The sequence below is a fragment of the Bos indicus genome, chromosome 13 (assembly GCF_029378745.1).
Source record: "Bos indicus isolate NIAB-ARS_2022 breed Sahiwal x Tharparkar chromosome 13, NIAB-ARS_B.indTharparkar_mat_pri_1.0, whole genome shotgun sequence".
Taxonomy (NCBI): domain Eukaryota; kingdom Metazoa; phylum Chordata; class Mammalia; order Artiodactyla; family Bovidae; genus Bos; species Bos indicus.
The window spans coordinates 76,034,727-76,053,645 of record NC_091772.1 but is presented as its reverse complement, the minus strand read 5'-3'; the positions used below and the strand labels follow the sequence as shown (position 1 = coordinate 76,053,645).

At 45.6% G+C, this 18,919-nt stretch overlaps 1 protein-coding gene and 1 long non-coding RNA gene across 6 annotated transcripts in view; both read right to left on the bottom strand.

Moving 5' to 3' along the window:
- NCOA3 (nuclear receptor coactivator 3) overlaps window positions 1–576 on the bottom strand; it is a 119,139-nt gene extending 118,563 nt beyond the window's left edge. For 3 of the 5 annotated variants that reach the window (XM_070801830.1, XM_070801827.1, XM_070801832.1), the window contains exon 1: window positions 422–576. The gene's annotated coding sequence lies outside the window, so the exon portion shown is untranslated. The remainder of the gene's footprint in view (window positions 1–421) is intronic. The other 2 variants (XM_070801831.1, XM_070801828.1) reach the window with 2 other exon arrangements.
- Window positions 577–15,596: 15,020 nt separating this feature from the next.
- On the bottom strand, window positions 15,597–18,910 carry LOC139186414 (uncharacterized). The gene is made up of 3 exons (XR_011569957.1): window positions 16,561–18,910; window positions 16,087–16,198; window positions 15,597–15,824 (listed from the first exon to the last, which is right to left on the bottom strand). It is a non-coding gene; the product is annotated as an uncharacterized lncRNA (long non-coding RNA).
- Between the last annotated feature and the right edge of the window lie 9 nt (window positions 18,911–18,919).

The window sequence follows — 18,919 nt, the reverse complement described above, 5'->3', positions numbered from 1 at the left end:
AAGAACCGAGAGACACGGAGGCGGCGGGAGGTGGGGGTCGTGGGGAGCTTTCAGAAGCACCCCGAGGGCTGCAAGAGGGTAAAACTTCAGGGACAGGAGGAAAAAGTGGACCCCCGCGGTCTCCCCCAAACTCCTCGGAGTGACCCCCTCGGCGCGAGGACCCCCCCCCGCACCCTCAAGCTAGCTGCCGCCCAGCTTCGACACCCCTCCCGCGACCGCGGGCCCCCCAGAGGCTGCGGGAGAGCGGCGCGGCCCCGACACCCCGAAAGTGTCCCCGCGCGCCCCTCGCGCAGCGCGCCCCTCAGCGCCTCCGCGGAGCCGGAGCCGCGAGCTCGCCGCAGCCCGGGGGGACTCGCCCTCCTTCCCCCGCCTCGCCCTCCACCCGCTCGCCCGCCGCCGCTCTTCCTTTATCTCCACTCACCGCCCGCCGCCATTTTCCTCGCAACTCAGCTTTAAATCGGAAACTCGCCGCTCCTCGGCCAGCAGCCGCCGCCGCCGCCGCCGCCGCTACCGACTCAGCCGCCGCGGCCGCCGCCGTCGCTGTGAAGGGGCTGAGGCGGCCGCCGCCGGGAGCCGCGGCGCGGAGGCCGACGGGACATGTAGTCCTGCGGCCACGCCCAGCACTACCGGTCCCAGGGGGCCTTGCGCGGCCCCGGGCGCTGGGTGGTCCCGCCCGGTCTGGCTTCCGCGGCGCGAGGGCGTGGCCGCGTGGACGTCAGGGCCTCTGTCTCTGACTTACCGCCTGGGAGCTGCCCCGGACCCCGGGAGTACGGAGTGCAACCCTAGCCTGGCCCTTAATTTTTTTCATACTTGTTTTCGTCCAGTAATAAATAACATTTATGGAGCGTTTATTGTATGCCAGGCATTGATCCTCAAAACAAGCATCCCTTAGGGACCACTCTTAGCCTGTGTTCAAAGGAGCAGACAGGCGCAAGGTGGGAAGGCACAGGGCTGTTCATTAGATGATAAAGTCACTGGATGAAAGGTTATTGGGCAATAGCACATTTACTGTATATTCAGTCCCAAAGTATCATCCCACGGAGTACTCATCACCTGCAAAACGGAGGAGCTTGCTTTGCACTGGGGCCATCTGGCAGACAGCACCTTAACCAAGCTATCAAATCAATCACTCTCACATGGCATCACCAATAATGGACCAAATCGACGTATATGTTTTTTGATATGATGCAATAGGAAAAACATAACGCCCCCTCCGTAGTATTTTTGCCAAAAAATGCTAACCTGAATATAACTAAAAACAAAAAGCAAGCAAATACAGAATGTGGGGCTTGCTACAAAATACCAAGCCTGGACTCAAAAATACCACAGCATGAAAGATAAAAACCAAAGGCAAACGGTGGACCTTGACTGGATCCAGGTTTTGTTTATTGTAAAAAGGACCTTGGAGGAAATTTTAATACAGACTATATAATAGATAATAATACTGAACCAGTATTAAATACGTTGAGGGACTTCCCTGGCAGTCCAGTGGTTAAGACTTTGCCCTCCAATGCAGGGGGTACAGGTTCGATCCCTGGTCAGGGAGTTAAGATTCCACACGCCTTGCAGCCAAAAAAAAAAACAAAACGTAAACAGTATTGAAACAAATTCAACAAAGACTTTAAAAACGGTCCACGGCAAAAAATAATAATAAAAATAAAACATGTTTTGAGCATGGAGATCCAACCAATCCATTCTGAAGGAGATCAGTCCTGGGCTTTCTTTGGAAGGAATGATGCTAAAGCTGAAACTCCAGTACTTTGGCCACCTGATGCGAAGAGTTGACTCATTGGAAAAGACTCTGATGCTGGGAGGGATTAGGGGCAGGAGGAGAAGGGGATGACAGAGGATGAGATGGTTGGATGGCATCACTGACTCGATGGACGTGAGTCTGAGTGAACTCCGAGAGTTGGTGATGGACAGGGAGGCCTGGCATGCTTCGATTCATGGGGTTGCAAAGAGTCGGACACGACTGAGCGACTGAACTGAACTGAACTGAGGATAAAAGGCAATGGCAACCCATTCCAATACTGTTGCCTGGAAAATCCCATGGATGAAGGAGCCTGGTAGGCTGCAGTCCATGGGGTTGCTAAGAGTCAGGCACGACTGAGTGACTTCACAACTTCACTTTCACTTTTCACTTTCATGCATTGGAGAAGGAAATGGCAACCCACTCCATATTCTTGCCTGGAGAATCCCAGGGACAGAGGAGCCTGGTGGGCTGCCATCTATGGGGTCTCACAGAGTTGGACACGACTGAAGTGACTTAGCAGCAGCAGAATGAAATAAGTAACCACTTGGCTAGCTCCACCATCACCATTTGCCACCTGGACTATTCCTGGAGCCTTCTCACTCTTCTGCCTGCTTCCATACACCACCGTTTGCATCGTGGTCTATTGCAGGAGCCTTCTCATTGTTCTCCCTGCGTCCATTCTACTCTTTCCCCTGGAGTCTTTTCTCAATACAACAGCCAGAGGGATCCTGGTTAAAAAAACTAAGTCACTTGAGGTTTGTCTTCCAAACTCTTTGCAGTCACCTGCAAAGCCCCATAAAACCTGACTCTGCCCTCCCCACCCCTTTCCAAGCTCATCACCCACTTCTCATCCACTCGTTACTGTAGTTCAGGAATACTGGACTCTTTGGGGTCCATCCAACATACCTAGCACACTCTGGCCTCAAAGGTCTTGCATTTGCTATTCCTTGGGCTTCTCTGGTCTCAGATGGTAAAGAATCCACTTGCAATGCAGGAGACCTGGGTTCAATGCCTGGGTCAGGAAGATCCCTTGGAGAAGGGGAGGTTACCCACTCTGGTAGTCTTGCCTGGACAATTTCATGGACAGAGGATCCTTGCAGACTATAGTCCATGGGGTCACAAAGAGTCAGACACGACTGAGCAAGTAACACTAACACTGCCTCGTTCACTTTTTTCCAGAAAATCCAAATCACTCACTCTCTCAGTTCCCCCACAGTCATTGTTCAAATGTCAGTGCTTTAGGGAGGCCTTCCCTGTTTTCTCTATTTTAAGTTCCCACCCACTTCAATCCCAGATTTCCCTACTCCTCTTCCTTGCTTCATTTCTCTCTGCAACACTTTCTGTCATCAGAAACACCATGGAATTTTGTTTGGTTTTAATGCTAATTATATCTTTTCCCCACTAGACTGAAAGCTCCATGAAGGTAGAGTTTTTGGGTCTTTTGTTCTCTGACATATTCTCTCAGCACTCACAACAGAGCTTAGCAATAGTATAGCGTGCTGCAATCCATGGGGTCACAAAGAGTCAGACACGACTGAGCCACTGATCTGAACTGAATACTTACTGCATAGATGCATTCACCCCCTCATCAAGCATCAGATACCAAGTCCCATGTTACATGTTAAGATTCCAGAGATGAAATAAGACAACCCCGGGTGACCTTTCACCTGCACAACTGCAGCCAGCTGCTCTCCTTGCCTGTCATTAGTCATCCTATAAGCCACTCCTCAGGCTTCCCAGGTAGCTCAGCTGCAAAGAATCCACCTGCCCTTATAGGAGACACAGGAGATACAGGGTTGAGCCCTGGATCAGGAAGATCCCCTGGAGGGAAAAATGCCAACCCATTTCAGTATTCTTGCCGGGATAATTCCATGGAGAGAGGAGCCTGGTGGGCTACAGCCTATCAGGTTGCAAAGAGTCAGACATGACCGAGCAACTGAACACACACAAGCCATTCCCCACTCAGTCGCTAGAGGGGTCTTTGAAAAAACATATTTTAAGTTATGTCACTTCCAACCCGAACGTGTTACAGTGGTGAAACTGCACAACAGACTGGGACTCAAACCCAGCCTGAACCCACTGTCTTTTCATTGAGATCACACACCTGGTCTCAGGATTTAATGACGCACAGGCTGTTTTTGTTGTCGTTGTCTTTTTTTTTTTTTTTTTTCCAATTTAATTGGCTGCACTGGATCTTCTTAGTTGTGGCACCTCCGTCTTCCTTGATGCATGTGGGATCTAGTTTCCTGACCAGGGTTCAAACTCAGGACCCTTGCATCAGGAGTGTGGAGTCTTAGCGATTGAATCACATAAAAGTCCCGAAGCTCCGGTTCTTTATGTCTCGTCACAGAAAGAATATAGTGAGAGACAAAGTGATAGGTGAGAAGTGGATTTCTTTAGAAAGAAATACACTCCACAGAGTATGGGCCATCTCAGGAGAAAAGAGACCCTGAAATACAGGATGATTAGTTTTTATGGGCTGGGTAATTTCATAGGCTAATGAGTGGGAGGATTAGTCCAACTATTTCAGGAAAGGGGTGGAGTTTTCAAGGAATTGGGCCACTGTCCACTTTTTAGGCCTTTTATGGTTAGCCTCAGAAATATCATGGTGCTGGTAGGTGTGGCATTTAGCATGCAAAAGTGTTAGAATGAGCATATGATGAGGCTCAGTGTATACTGGAAGTCAAATCTTCTGCCATCTTGGACCTAGTTGGTTCTAATCAATTTTTGTCCTGTGCTATGGCTGTAATTCTTTTGAAGGATATGCTCTGCCATCTTCCCTCCTGTTTCACTGTCTCTGCCCTGCCCTGCCTTCATACAAGGCAATGAGACCCTCAGCCCCAGGTCAGCAGGGATAAGTGTGACAGGTGCTACCAGAACATCTGCCTGCCTCAAGAAGATTGGCAACTTCTGTTTCCTTCCTCTTGGAACCTAGCTGCCATGCTGTGGGAAGCCAAGCCACATATAGAAGCCAAGGGAAAGAAAACTAAAGCACTCCAGTCAACAGCTCCAGCAAAAGACCCAGGCAAAAGCCACGTGAGTCAGCCTTCTTGCACATTCCAGTCCCTACAGCCCCCATCAACAAGATCTGGAAAAGAAAAATCACCCACTGAGCCCCATCAACCTACGATATCATGCTGCTGCTAAGTTGCTTCAGCCATGCCCGACTTTGTGCGACCCCATAGATGGCAGCTCACCAGGCTCCCCCTGTCCCTGGGATTCTCCAGGCAAGAACACTGGATTGGGTTGCCATTTACTTCTCCAATGCATGAAAGTGAAAAGTGAAAGTGAAGTCTCTCAGTCGTGTCTGACTCTTAGCGACTCCATGGACTGCAGCCCACCAGGCTTCTCCGTCCATGGGATTTTGCAGGCAAGAGTACTGGAGTGGGCTGCCATTGCCTTCTCCGACAATATCATGACAGATAATAAAATGGTTGTTCTTTAAGCCACTAAAGTTTCCAGTGGTTTATTATACAACAACGATAACTCAAATAGTCTACATGTGTGGACTTTTGTTGAATCGTGCTTGAGAACTTTGACTAGGCAAGAAGAGTAGTCTCAAATTCTGAAATTACTCCAATAAAATTGTTTGGCCTGGCGGACACAGAAGCATAAATTTGGTGCAAATGGGATTAGAATGTCATGTAGCTAAAGACCTCCAAAAATTAAGAGACTCTCCTTATGACATGTCTGATTACACAAAGCCTCTCCTGCATGCTCCCAGGGTGGGGGCTCACTTCCTCAAGGGCAGCTATGCCAGGGTTCTTGGGTGGCCAGCAACAACTACAGACTCTGGAAGGTAGTAAAATGATATACAAGAACTCACAGAATCAAAGCAACAACTGGAGCATCAGGCCCAGAAATGTCAAAAGCTAGGGGAAACAAAGATCCTGAACATCTTATCTGTGACCAGCAGTAAATCTAGAGAAGATCAATCATTTTATCTCATCTTCTTATCACCCTGTTCTGAGATTCAAATTCAAAAAAGAGAAAGTTGGACTTCTCTGGTGTTCCAGTGGTTAAGAATCAACCTGCCGATGCAGGAGACCCAGGTTCCATCCCTGGTGTCATTCCATATGCCCCAGGATAGCCGAGCCCACGCACCATAACTGCTGAGATGGCTTGTCACAACTACTGAAGCTTGTATGCCCGAGAGCCCACACTATGCCACAGAAGAGGCCACCGCAATGAGAAGCCTGCAAACCGCAACCAAGAGTTAGCCCCTGCTCACCACAACCAGAGAAGGTCCTCGAGCAGCAGTGAAGACCCAACGTGGCAAAAAATAAATAAATAATTATTTTTTTTAAAAGAGGAATTTGTTCAACTGGTCTACGTTCAATTGGGTCACGTGTTGAATATGCAAATAACACACTACCAGGGTGATGAGTCGCCTCCTACAAGTTATTCTCAAATGATTCAGATAGGGGACACACACACACACACACACACACATACACACACACACTCACACACACACATACACACACACTCACACACACACTCACACACACACACACACACACACACATACACAAACACACACACACACATACACACACACACAAATGCACACACAGTGCACATAAGCAAATGAAACAAAATTTTATCAATTAGTAAATCTAGTTTCAGAGGTACATAGGTACTTATTCATTATTCTTGCAAGTTTTCTGTAGACTTGAAATTTTCCAAAATAAAAATAACAGGTTTGAATGTTGGGTGGGGGTGAGGGGGAGTAGGTGGAACTTATAGCAGAAAAAATGATAGTACTAGCCAGCACAGGCAATGGCACCCCACTCCAGTACTCTTGCCTGGAAAATCCCATGGACAGAGGAGCCTGGTGGGCTGCAGTCCATGGGGTCGAGACAAGTCAGACACAGGACATGACTGAGCGACTTCACTTTAACTTTTCACTTTCATGCATTAGAGAAGGAAATGGCAACCCACTCCAGTGTTCTTGCCTGGAGAATCCCAGGGACAGGGGAGCCTGGTGGGCTGCTGTCTATGAGGTCGCAGAGTCAGACACGACCGAAGCGACTTAGCAGTAGCAACAGCAGAAGCAGCTCTCATAGAAGCCCTATACTTACCAGGCACTATTCAAAGTCCTTTAAATATATTAGTTCATTTAACCCTCACAGTAACCCTAAGCAATGGGTCTTTCATTATTTCCATTTTACAGATGAGTTAAGGGGGGCATTGAACAAGGAAGCGATTTGCCCAAGGGTATGGCACTCAATGTTAGAGTGAGAATATAAATCAGGGCTTACAAGCTCATACTCTTAACTATTATGCTCTACTGCCTCACCAGAGATGCAAAAACAATAATGACATTTAATTGCCAAACGGAACTTGTCTCGAGGTAGACAGTTTCAGAGTGTGTTCAAGGACCAAGATCATCACAGTCCTTCTGCTCCACCACCTTCGGTGTTTTGGCTTTCTGCCCTGAGTTTATAGCCTCATTGGTACATGATGGCTGCCATACCTGATGCATCACGTCACTCACCATCAAGTCCAAATGCAGGAAGCAGAAGAGTGAAAAAGTGTCGAGAGAAACATTATATCTCTTATTCTTTTCCGATATAAAACTCTTTCCCAAAATCACTCCCTTCCCACTCAGTGCTCCCCACTTCCCAAACAAACGTCCCTTCCCCTCTCATTACAGTGGAGATATGGGTCACAGGGGCACCCTCACTGCAAGGAACTCTGGCCACCCCAGCACTTACTACTTCAGTCACAGTAAGTGGACGAGTGAACGCTTCGCAGGTGTCTGGTCCAGCCCAGAGCCTCTGCTTCTGTCCTTGCCTTTTCTCACAGTCCCTCTATCACTGTGTAACCATACAGCCTAGTGGTTAAGAGTGTGGGCTTTAGTACTCACTGCCTGAATTGCTCAGCTGGTTCTGCTACTTATAAATCTGTATGCTAATGACCGGTTCCTCAGACTGTCTGTGCCTCCGCTTCCTAAAATGGGAACCACAATGATAATAATAATATCTATTTCACAGGGCTATTATGAGGATTACATAAAACAATACAGTAAAAGCCCAAAGAACAGTGTCAAACACAGAGCACACCCTCAATAAATGTTAATAATGATTCTGGGTGGCAGTTCCAAAGTCAGGTCTTGCAGGGATTAATATCCAAAGGTTAGGAACAATTTCCTCCTTTTCCCCCCATTTTGCCTCATTATAGTTATTACAGTCTGAAATTTCCCTGCAAGTGAAAATAGATTGCTCGGGTGGATACCTAACCCTGTACATGTCTAAAACTCTGTTTCGAAATACTTAATCTGAAAATGAGCTGGCATTGGCCCAGGCCCATGCCCAGACTGTACTCTGAACCATTCCACTATCCAGGTGGGACACACAGCTGAGGGGGAGCAGCAGAAAGACAGAAGGGATTTAGAGTCAGTGAACATTTTGTTTTGCTCAAAGTGGGAGAACAATGCTGCAAATAACCACATTTAAGGCAAATTTCTGGTAGTAAAGAGTTGCCCAAGACTTTCAATCCAGAGGAAACGTATTCATGCCTCTTGCTTTTCACCAAGATCAGGGTGGCAACCTGTGATATCTATGCCAGAGACGGCACATGAGCCCGTTGAAATTGGCACCGGGACTGGCTGCAGCAGACTTTCCCTCCCCACAACTTGCAAAAGACTTTCCACAGCTGGAAGAATTTTAAGCCCAGCTCACTTCTGGCTTTTTTCCTTTCTGAGATTTATTTTTCTTTCATTTTTTTATTTTGTAGTTTGGTTGTTTGTTTTTAAATCTTTTTTGGCATCATGTGGGATCTTGGTTCCCCAACCAGGGATTGAACCCTCACCCCTTGCATTGGAAGTGCAAAGTCTTAACCACCAGACCACCAGGGAAGACCCTGAGATTTACTTCTTAAATGCATTTGCTACCCTATGCTTAAAAAAACATGTTCTAAGTGTTGGCAAAGATGAAAGGATAAAGAGAAATTAGAACTTGTATACACTGCTGGTGGGTCTATAAAATGGTGCAGCTATTTTGGAAAACAGTCTGGAGGCTCTTCAAAATGTGAAACACAGAGTTGCTGCATGACCCAGGAATTCCATTCCTGGGTTTATATCCAAGAAGATTTCAAACACATGTCCACACAAACACTTACACAGAAATCTTCAGAGCAACATTATTCATACTGGCCAAAACTGGAAACAACCCAAGTGACCATCAACTGATGGATGGTTAAGCCAGAGAGGTCTATCCAACAGGAATAGTGAGTCTCTCAGTTGTGTCTGACTCTTTGCAACCCCATGGATTGTACAGTCCATGGAATTCTCCAGGCCAGAATACTGGAGTGGGTAGCCTTTCTCTCCTCCAGGGGATTTTCCCAACCCAGGGATCGAACCCGGGTCTCCCTCATTGCAGGCAGATTCGTTACCAGCTAAGCCACCAGGGAAGCACAAGAATACTGGAGTGGGTAGCCTATCCCTTCTCCAGGGGATCTTCCCGACCCAGAAACTGAAACTGAGTCTCCTGCATTGCAGGCAGATTCTTTACCAACTGAGCTATCAGGGAAGCCCAATAATAATTTGTTATAATCAGAACAAAGTACTGATTATAAATGGATGCTATAACATGGGTGAACCTCAAAAACATGATGCTGAGTGAAAGCAGCCAGATGCATGTTATATGAATCTTATTATAGATGAAATGTTCAAAACAGGCAAACCTATAGAACAGAAAGTAGACAAATGGTTGCTAGGGCTCAGAGGATGGTTGGTTGCTGGGGGTGGGGTACTGGGTTTCTTTCTGGCCTGATGAAAATATTTTGAAATCACAAAGTGATGATGGTTGTGTGACTCTACAGATATGATAAAAACACTTTATTTTGGGGTGGGTTTTTTTTTGGCATGTGAATTCTATCTTTTTTTAAAGTACCCATTATGGTTAATGCAATTATGAAAAGTACCTATCTTGCTCTTATCTTGTTTCATATCTTGTTCAGGGATATGAAAAAGAAGATTTTTTAAAATGGTAGAAATCAAAAGATACAAAAAGGTAAACGGTGGAAAGTAAGTGTCTCCCCCCGCATTTCAGGGACACCGCTGTCGCCGTTTTCTCACCTGTCCTTCTACAGACCTTCTTTGCTTACACCGCCCGACACGTGTGCTGCTTCTTGTACAAACAAGAGCCTACTGTTCACCGCGTTTCAACCTTTGTTGTATCACTTAAAAAAATGGATCATGGGAATTGCCCCAAAGGACCTCATGATAAGGTTCATAGAGAGCTGTCTGGTTTCTTTTTAACAAGTGTTGCAAGTAGGTGGCTGTTACTCATCGACATTCAGGTGGTCTCCTTTCTTTTACCATTGCAATGAATGTCCTTGTACCTCTCACTTTACTTTTTTATTTTCTAATTTTTTTTATTTTTTTTTAACACCTAAAACATTTTGTGTTGGGGTGTAGCCAGTTAACAACCTTGTGACAGTTTCAGGTGAACAGTGAAGGAACTCAGCCATACATACACATGTATCCATTCTCCCCCAAACTACTCTCCCATCCAGGCTGGCACTTAACATTGAGCAGAGTTCCCTGGGCTGTACAAGAGGTCTGTTAGTTATCCATCTTAAATATAGCAGTGTGCCCTACCTCTTACTTTAAAGCAACATTTTAATAGCTACTATTAAAGTCATCACAGAATACAAAGAAGGAAGCAGAGATCTCACTAATACACTCTTTCTACACGAGTTCAGTGATATCAAACAGGATCTTCCCAGCATCAACAGAGGAATGGAACCAGAGCAAGTGGTGGGGAGGAGACAAGGCAGTCCTCCAGCAATGGCAGTGTTTTGGATCAAAGAGGTTCAGTGTCTCAAAATGAAAGAGTCACCAAGGCTGGAGCTTTGGGGCTCGGCTGTGAAAGGACATCCTTGAAGATGCCAAAATCAGTATCTCCAAAAGGCAATACTGGGGTTGACTTCATGAGAATATATCCCGTTTTTTAGACGTGGATCAAACAGAACCCGGTCTTAGGTTTGCAAACCAACATCATGGGATTAGTCCACTATTTTTAAAAACGGTCATAGAATTTTACCAAATATCAGAAAGGATTTCACATGGTATGTATTACTTCGTAAAATGTTTGCCTCAAGTATATATAGAAATGTGAATACTGAATCACAATGTGAAATACATTTGTCACTGTGATTCACAGTCGATGCTTAAAGATGCCAAGCGAGGCAGGTACGTTTTTGACCTCCACGTTTTTTTTCATAAACTCAAACCTTTTTGCCAGGCTTAGTACACAGAACTGAGAATCAAATACCCTCTCCCCCTCAAGTATAAATTCAAGTAAGAGAGGGGCACGCTGCCAGAAGGCAATTGCTTATGAAATGGCAGCTTTGAGGGACCAGCCTACTCCTCACCCCTTCTCTAGAGAGGGATAAATCTGAGGACCAGTTACTCTTCAACAAAATCTCTCTACCTTGGCTTAAGGGCTTTTATTACATTTTCTCTCCCTTCTTCCTCTTTTCCTTCTTTCCTTCCTTTTTCCTTTCTTTTTAAATTCTACATAGGAGATGTAAGATCAATTTATTCAGCCATTCAATTGCTCTCCCAGAGGCAACCACTATTACCAATTTCTTTGATGTTATTAATATTTAAGAGATGCATTTACAAATAAATATGTCTACACACGCACACACACATATACATATATATGTTTCTGGAACACAAAAAATGGCATACTATACACTCTGTTTTGCCTTTGGCTTTTTTTACTTACTTTACTTGTATCTGGGAGATCTTTCAGACTGCTACATGTTGAACATCTTTATTATGTTTTCTTGGCTGCATGACATCCTGTCATATGTAGTCTAGGGCTTTTAAAGGTTGGCTGACCCCATTCTTGGAATTACAGTTTCTTTTATTTTTATATAAAGTTGAGTTTTAAAGTGATGACAGAGAGCTCATTTAAAAGGACTAAACCCTTTTCTAATTACTTAGTAATTATAGAGTAGGAATATTAGAGAAATGGATGTGTTGGGGCATATAAACAGTATCTATGCCAGGGGTGAATGGATAAGCCAATTTAAGATTCTAGCTTATATATATATATGTATAAAACCTCTGGCTATCATTAATCAACTAGATTGCAGAGTCTATTAAAGATAAATGGCTGTACGTGTCAATCGGGATGCCTGCCCCACCCACAGGCCGTTCTAAAGGAAGGACAGAAGTCATCATCCTTGGTAGTATGTGACTGGCCACTTCTGCTCGCACTACAGCTGACTGGATCATATACGAGCAGCAGCACCAAGGGCAGCCAATGGATGAGCTGCTGAGTGATTTCTGAGGTAGCTGGGTACAAAAATATTTGACCAAACAGGAAACAGGTTGACTTGTCAGATTTCCATCAAAAGTAACTTTAAACCAGAAACTATAGAGTGAATCAGCTAGTCAAAAAAAGGCCTTGAAGAAAAGACACTTAAAAAAAAAGTGAAGGCAGTTCTTTCCCAGCAATATAGCAGATTTAGATAACCTGAAACACCCTACCACCCATCTACAAAAACATCTGAAAATTCTGGGTAAAAGATAACAAATATTCTTTCAAATGAACAACTGAGTTCACGAGAAAATAAGGGAAATCCCCAGAGGTGCAAAAAAAAAGAAAAAACCCCAAAATAGAACCAAAAACCAAACCTGTGAAGTGCGAACTAATACTATGGCAGCCAGGAGAGAGAGGTGTCTCAAACAGCAAAGGTCTCAGGTTGGAACGCAAATACGAGGACCGGAAATGAGGCGCTGGGCTCCTATCCCTCCTAAATTACAACCCACAGAAACAATCCTCAGGATCAGCACACCCAGTAAAGGTGGGATTAGACCCCTGGAACTTCAGTAGACAGGATGCTAGGATCAGAACCATGGAAGAGATAGGATATCATCATTATCAAGGACACAGAAGAGGGGGGAAGGGAGATATTGGGAGATCGGATTGACCTATACACACTGCTGCTGCTGCTGGTGCTAAGTCGCTTCAGTCGTGTCTGACTCTGTGCGACCCCATAGATGGCAGCCCACCAGGCTTCCTCGTCCCTGGGATTCTCCAGGCAAGAACACTGGAGTGGGTTGCCATTTCCTTCTCCAATGTATGAAAGTGAAAATTTGAAAGTGAAGTCGCTCAGTTGTGTCCAACTCCTAGTGACCCCATGGACTGCAGCCTACCAGGCTCCTCCGTCCATGGGATTCTCCAGGCAAGAGTACTGGCGTGGGTTGCCATTGCCTTCTCCCATATACACACTGCTGCTGCTGCTGCTGCTAAGTCACTTCAGTCGTGTCCGACTCTGTGCGACGCCATAGACGGCAGCCCACCAGGCTTCCCTGTCCCTGGGATTCTCCAGGCAAGAACACTGGAGTGGGTTGCCAGTTCCTTCTCCAATGCATGAAAGTGAAAAGTGAAAGTGAAGGCGCTCAGTCATGTCCGACTCTAGTGACCCCATGGACTGTAGCCCACCAGGCTCCTCCGCCCATGGGATTTTCCAGGCAAAAGTACTGGAGTGGGTTGCCATTGCCTTCTCCCATATACACACTACCATATATAAAATAGATAACTAACAAGGACCTACTATGGTTCAGTGGTAAAGAAGCTGCCTGCCAGTGCAGGAGACGCAGGTTCAATCCCTGGTTCAGGAAGATCCCCCAGAGAAGGGAATGGCGTACCTACTCCAGTATGCTTGCCTGGAAAATCCCATGGACAGAGGAGCCTGGGGGGCTACCTTCCATGGGGTCGCAGAGAGTCAGACACAACTGAGAACCTGAGCACTCTGACAACAGTACAGCACAGAGAGCTCTGCTCAGTACTCTGAAATAGCCTGTGTGGGAAAAGGATCTTAAAAAGGTTCTTCTTAAGATTAGAATCTGTGTCGACGGCACCCCACTCCAGTACTCTTGCCTGGAAAATCCCATGGACGGAGGAGCCTGGTGGGCTGCAGTCCATGGGGTCTCGAAGAGTCAGACGCAACTGAGCGACTTCACTTTCCCTTTTCACTTTCATGCATTGGAGAAGGAAATGGCAACCCACTCCAGTGTTCTTGCCTGGAGAATCTCAGGGACGGCGGAGCCCGGTCGGCTGCCATCTATGGGGTCGCACAGAGTCAGACACGACTGAAGCAACTTAGCAGCAGCAGCATAGCTGATTTACTTTATTCTAAGCAGAAACCAATGCAACATGGTAAATTCACTATACCCCAACAAAAATTAATTTAAAATAAAATTTAAAAAATAAAGACACACAGGGAATTGCCTGACAGGTTAGTGCTTAGGAATGCTCGCATTCCACTGTGGGGGGCACAGGTCTGATCTGTCCCTGGCCAGGGAACTAAGTTCCTTCAAGCCATGTGGCATGGAGAGAAATAAATAATTAAAGACACAGAAGAAGGGGCCAAAATATATGAAAAGAACTATACTTAGAGACTCATATATATGCATATATGTGTGTGTATGTGTGTGTGTATATATATATATATATATATATAAAGACCAAGACAGTTTGACCAGGAACCAAGCAGAGTAGAGGGTAAGGGAAGCTGGTAGGAGGCAAGAAGGAAAAGAAGATGAACCTAGACATCCCAAAATAGAGAAAGAAACAGAGCTTGGTTAAGGGCAGAGCTCCAGCTTTGCTGGTGGTAAGTGGAGTCCTGGGACTGTTGCCCGGGCCAGCAGAGCTCTCTGTTAGGACCTGAGTACCTGTGAGGTCTTCCCCAATCATCCATTTTTTTGCCAGGTGCTTATTCAGTGCTTGCAGCCATGAAATTAAAAGACGCTTACTCCTTGGAAGGAAAGTTATGACCAACCTAGATAGCATATTAAAAAGCAGAGACAATACTTTGCCAACAAAGGTCCGTCTAGTCAAGGCTATGGTTTTTCCAGTAGTCATGTATGGATGTGAGAGTTGGACTGTAAAGAAAGCTGAGCGCCGGAGAATTGATGCTTTTGAACTGTGGTGTTGGAGAAGACTCTTGAGAGTCCCATTGACTGCAAGGAGATCCAACCAGTCCATTCTAAAGGTGATCAGCCCTGGGTGTTCTTTGCAAGGAATGATGCTAAAGCTGGAACTTCAGTACTTTGGCCACCTCATGCAAGGAGTTGACTCATTGGAAAAGACTCTGATGCTGGGAGGGATTGGAGGCAGAAGAAAAAGGGGACGACAGAGGATGAGATGGCTAGATGGCATCACCGACTTGATGGACGTGAGTTTGAGTGAACTCCAGGAGTTGGTGATGGACAAGGAGGCCTGGCATGCTGCGATTCATGGGGTCGCAAAGAGTCAGACATGACTGAGCTACTGAACTGAACTGAACTGAACTGAACTATTCAGTGCTTATTTCTTAATGCTTCCTACTGTGGCTCTAATAACTTGCCACAAGTATAGTGACTAAAAATAACACAAGCTGGGACTTCCCTGGTGGTCCAGTGGCTAAGACTTTACACTTCCAACGCAGGGGGGCCCAGGTTCGATCCCTGGTCAGGGAACTAGATTCCCCATGCCACAACTAAAGAACCCTTGTGCCACAACTAAAGATCTCACAGACCACAACGAAGACAGGAGATCCCACATGCCAGAGCTAAGATCCGGCACAGCCAATAAATGTTTTTTTTAATAACGCATATTATCTGACAGTTTCGATTGTCTGACAGTTTTGATTGTCACGAGTTTGGAATGGGACTTAGGGGGTTAAAGTTGAAAAGTATCTTCCTTCTGGAGGCTCCAGGGAAGAATCCGTTTCCTTGCCTTTCCAGCTTCCAGAAGCTGCCCACACTCCTTGGCTCGTGGCCTCCTTCTGTCTTCAAAGCCAGCATTCCCACCACTCCCACCTCTGTCTCTGCTATCACATCTCTGATTCTCACTCTCCAGCTCCCCTCTTACAGTGACCCTTGTGGTTACATTTGACCCACTGGGATAATTCCAGATGATCTCTCCATCTCCAAATCCTTGACTTAGTTACATCTGCCCAGTTCCTTCTACCATGTAAGGGGGCGTACTCACGGGCACTTATTGTGGAACAGGAGATGGAAGCCTGGACAGGACAGGTCTGTTCCCAGGGACCTCAGGTTCTGCGGGTGGAGAAATTGGGCAGAGGGATGAATGATCTTGAAGCAAACAAAAATAAAATAAGAACGTGTTCGAGGCCATGAAAGAAATAATACAGGTGACTGAAGGGAGGCTAGAGGCTGGTGAAGCTACTTTAGGAAGTCAGGTCAGACTCCAGAAAGGAGATGACACTTGAGGTGACCCACAAACAATGACAAGACAGCAGGTCTCAAAATAGCTGGGGAAAGGGAATTGCTGAGAGAGGGAGCAAAGGCGGGGATTTACTTGGGGGCATCCCAGGAGGAACAGGAAGGCAGTGCGGCTGAGCAGGATAAGATGAGATGGTCTTGATACTGTTTCTCCTGCGAGGCCTATTTACTTGGCTATTGCTGGCTTTCTATAAGGATGAAGCCACAGGTAAGATTCCTACAAATATCCTTACTGTAAACCCACCCTTTCCTAAAGTCCATTGAGTGAGTCTTGATACCTTGCAACCAACTGGTCCAAAGTAACATAAAACACAAAATACTATGAAATACCATTTTTTTAAAGACTTTTTTTTTTTAATGCAGACCATTTTTTAAAGTCTTTATTGGATTTGTTACAACAGAGCTTCTGTTTTGTGTTTTGTTGTGTTTTGTTTTAGAAGTCGAAGTCTTAACTACTAAATGGCCAGGGAAGCCCCTACAAGGTACCATTTAAATGGTGCAGCTATTTGGAAAACAACCTAGCTCCTAAAAAGGTTAAGCTTAGAGTTACCATGTGACTTGGCAATCCACTTCCAGATATCTGCCCAAGAGAACTGAAAACACGTGTCCACACAAAATCTTGTCCATGAATGTTCATAGCAGCATTCTTCATAGAAGCCCTAAAATGGAAACAACCCAAATGTCCATCAACCAATGAACAGATCAACAGAATGTGGTATATCCATCAATGAAATAATATCCTGTCATAAAATGGAATAAAGTACTGATACATGCGACATGGCAAACCTTGAAACATTATGCTAAGTGAAAGAAGCCAGTCACGAAGGCCACATGTTGTAGGGTTCCATTTATGTGAAACATCCACATGAGCAAAATCATAGAGACAGAGAGTAGGTCAGTGGTTAGCACAGCAAGAGGGAGGGAGACACAGAGTGACCGCTAGTGGTACAGAGTTTCTTTAGGGGGCTATGAAGTTGCACTAACATTGTAATGATGATTTCACAGCTCTGCAAATACACTACAAACCATTTTAATTTCATAAATATATTTTCTTTATTTGAACGGTACACTTCTGGACTTTCCTGGTGGTCCAGTGGTTAAGAATCCTCTTGCCAATGCAGGGGACACTGGTTCGATCCCTGGTCCAGGATGATCCCACATGTGGAGAGACAGCAAGCGTGTGGACCACAACTCCTGAGCCTGTGCATCCCAGAGCCCGTGCCGCAACCAAGGATGCCACCCCGATGAGAAGCCCAAGCAACAGAGAGTAGCCCCCACTCACCACAACTGGAGAAAGCCTGTGAGCAGTGGCAAAGAGCCAGCACAGCCAAAAACCAACAGATGAATGAATGCACTGTACACTTTCAATGGATTAATTGAATGGTATATGAACTACATTCCAAGATACAGTCCCTGCCCTCAAGGAACTGAAAGTTCAGTTAAGGACCAAAAAGATTCAATGTCAATTGACCTAGAATTTACATAGAGTGGATGATGACCATACTAGAGAAATGTTAGTAATCAGGGATACATTTCTTGAGTGACACTCTGTGCCAGCCCCTGCCCCAGGCACAAGTGGCTGCAGCCCCTATTACCAAAACTCACAGTCCAAAGCACTTGATAAATTCCCAGTGAGTGTCCTGGAGAAATTCCATTCCCCATTATGGGCCTTGTTTTCCCCACTTTTGAAATGAGCTGCTTGAATTAGATGTTTCGCTGCAGGCAGGTGAGAGGATTCTTGGTAAAATATCCAGATATCACAAAATAGCACTGTGAGAAAATCATCCATGTTTGACACCATCTTCCAATTCTTCCACCTTTAGTAGAAAGTCTCGGTGGAGTGTAATTTCCTTTTTAACAAAGGAAAAACCATCTGAAATTCTAAAGCTTCCAGCAGGCAACAGTAGCTGGCCAAAATGTTTTCACACTAGGTTGTTTCACTGTCTTTATTTTTATTCTACTTTCTGTTTATATCAAAGGATGCTTATACATTGATAGAATATTTCCTTTTAAAATAAAATGCATATAACCAAAAATAAATGTTGATCTTAAGAAAAATACTAAAAAAATTATTGATGGTACAAGTATATGGCAAAAATCATAAAAACATCACAAGAAAGACTGAAAGTGTTAGCTGCTCAGTTGTGTCCGATTCTTTGCAACCCCATGAACTGTAGCCCACCAGGCTCCTTTCTCCATGGAATTCTCCAGGCAAGAATACGGGAGTGGGTTGCCATTGCCTTCTCCAGGGCATCTTCCAGACCCAGGGATCAAACCTGGGTCTCCTGCATTGCAGGCAGTTTCTTTACTGCCTGCTAAGTCGCTTCAGTCGTGTCCAACTCTGGGCGACCCCATAGACGGCAGCCCACCAGGCTCCCCTGTCCCTGGGATTCTCCAGGCAAGAACACTGGAGTGGGTTGCCATTGCCTTCTCCAATGCATGAAAGTGAAAAGTGAAAGTGAAGTCGCTCAGTCGTGTCCAACCCTCATCGACCCCATGGACTGCAGCCTACCAGGCTCCTCCGTCCATGGGATTTTCCAGGCAGGAGTACTGGAGTAGGGTGCCACTGCCTACTGCCTGAGCCACCAGAAAGACTGAAGCTGACTTTAATTCACTCTGCCCATTTTGCAGGCAGAAAAGCTAAGTCCTGACCCAGCAAACCAATTCTGGCATTATTTTGCTGACTCTGACATGTTCAAGCAGCCACAACCGCCTGGCAAGGGAGTTGGCAGAGGATGTCTGGCATTCAAAGTGCATTACACAGTAATTAACCTCGGAAGGCTCCGTCCCAACAGGTCTGGAGTCCAAGTATGCAGGTTCTAAATCTCCAGGTGATTTCATTACACATTCCTCCCCACCTTGTCCCTGTTATACAAGATCCATTCATTCCACAAATATTTGTGAAGATA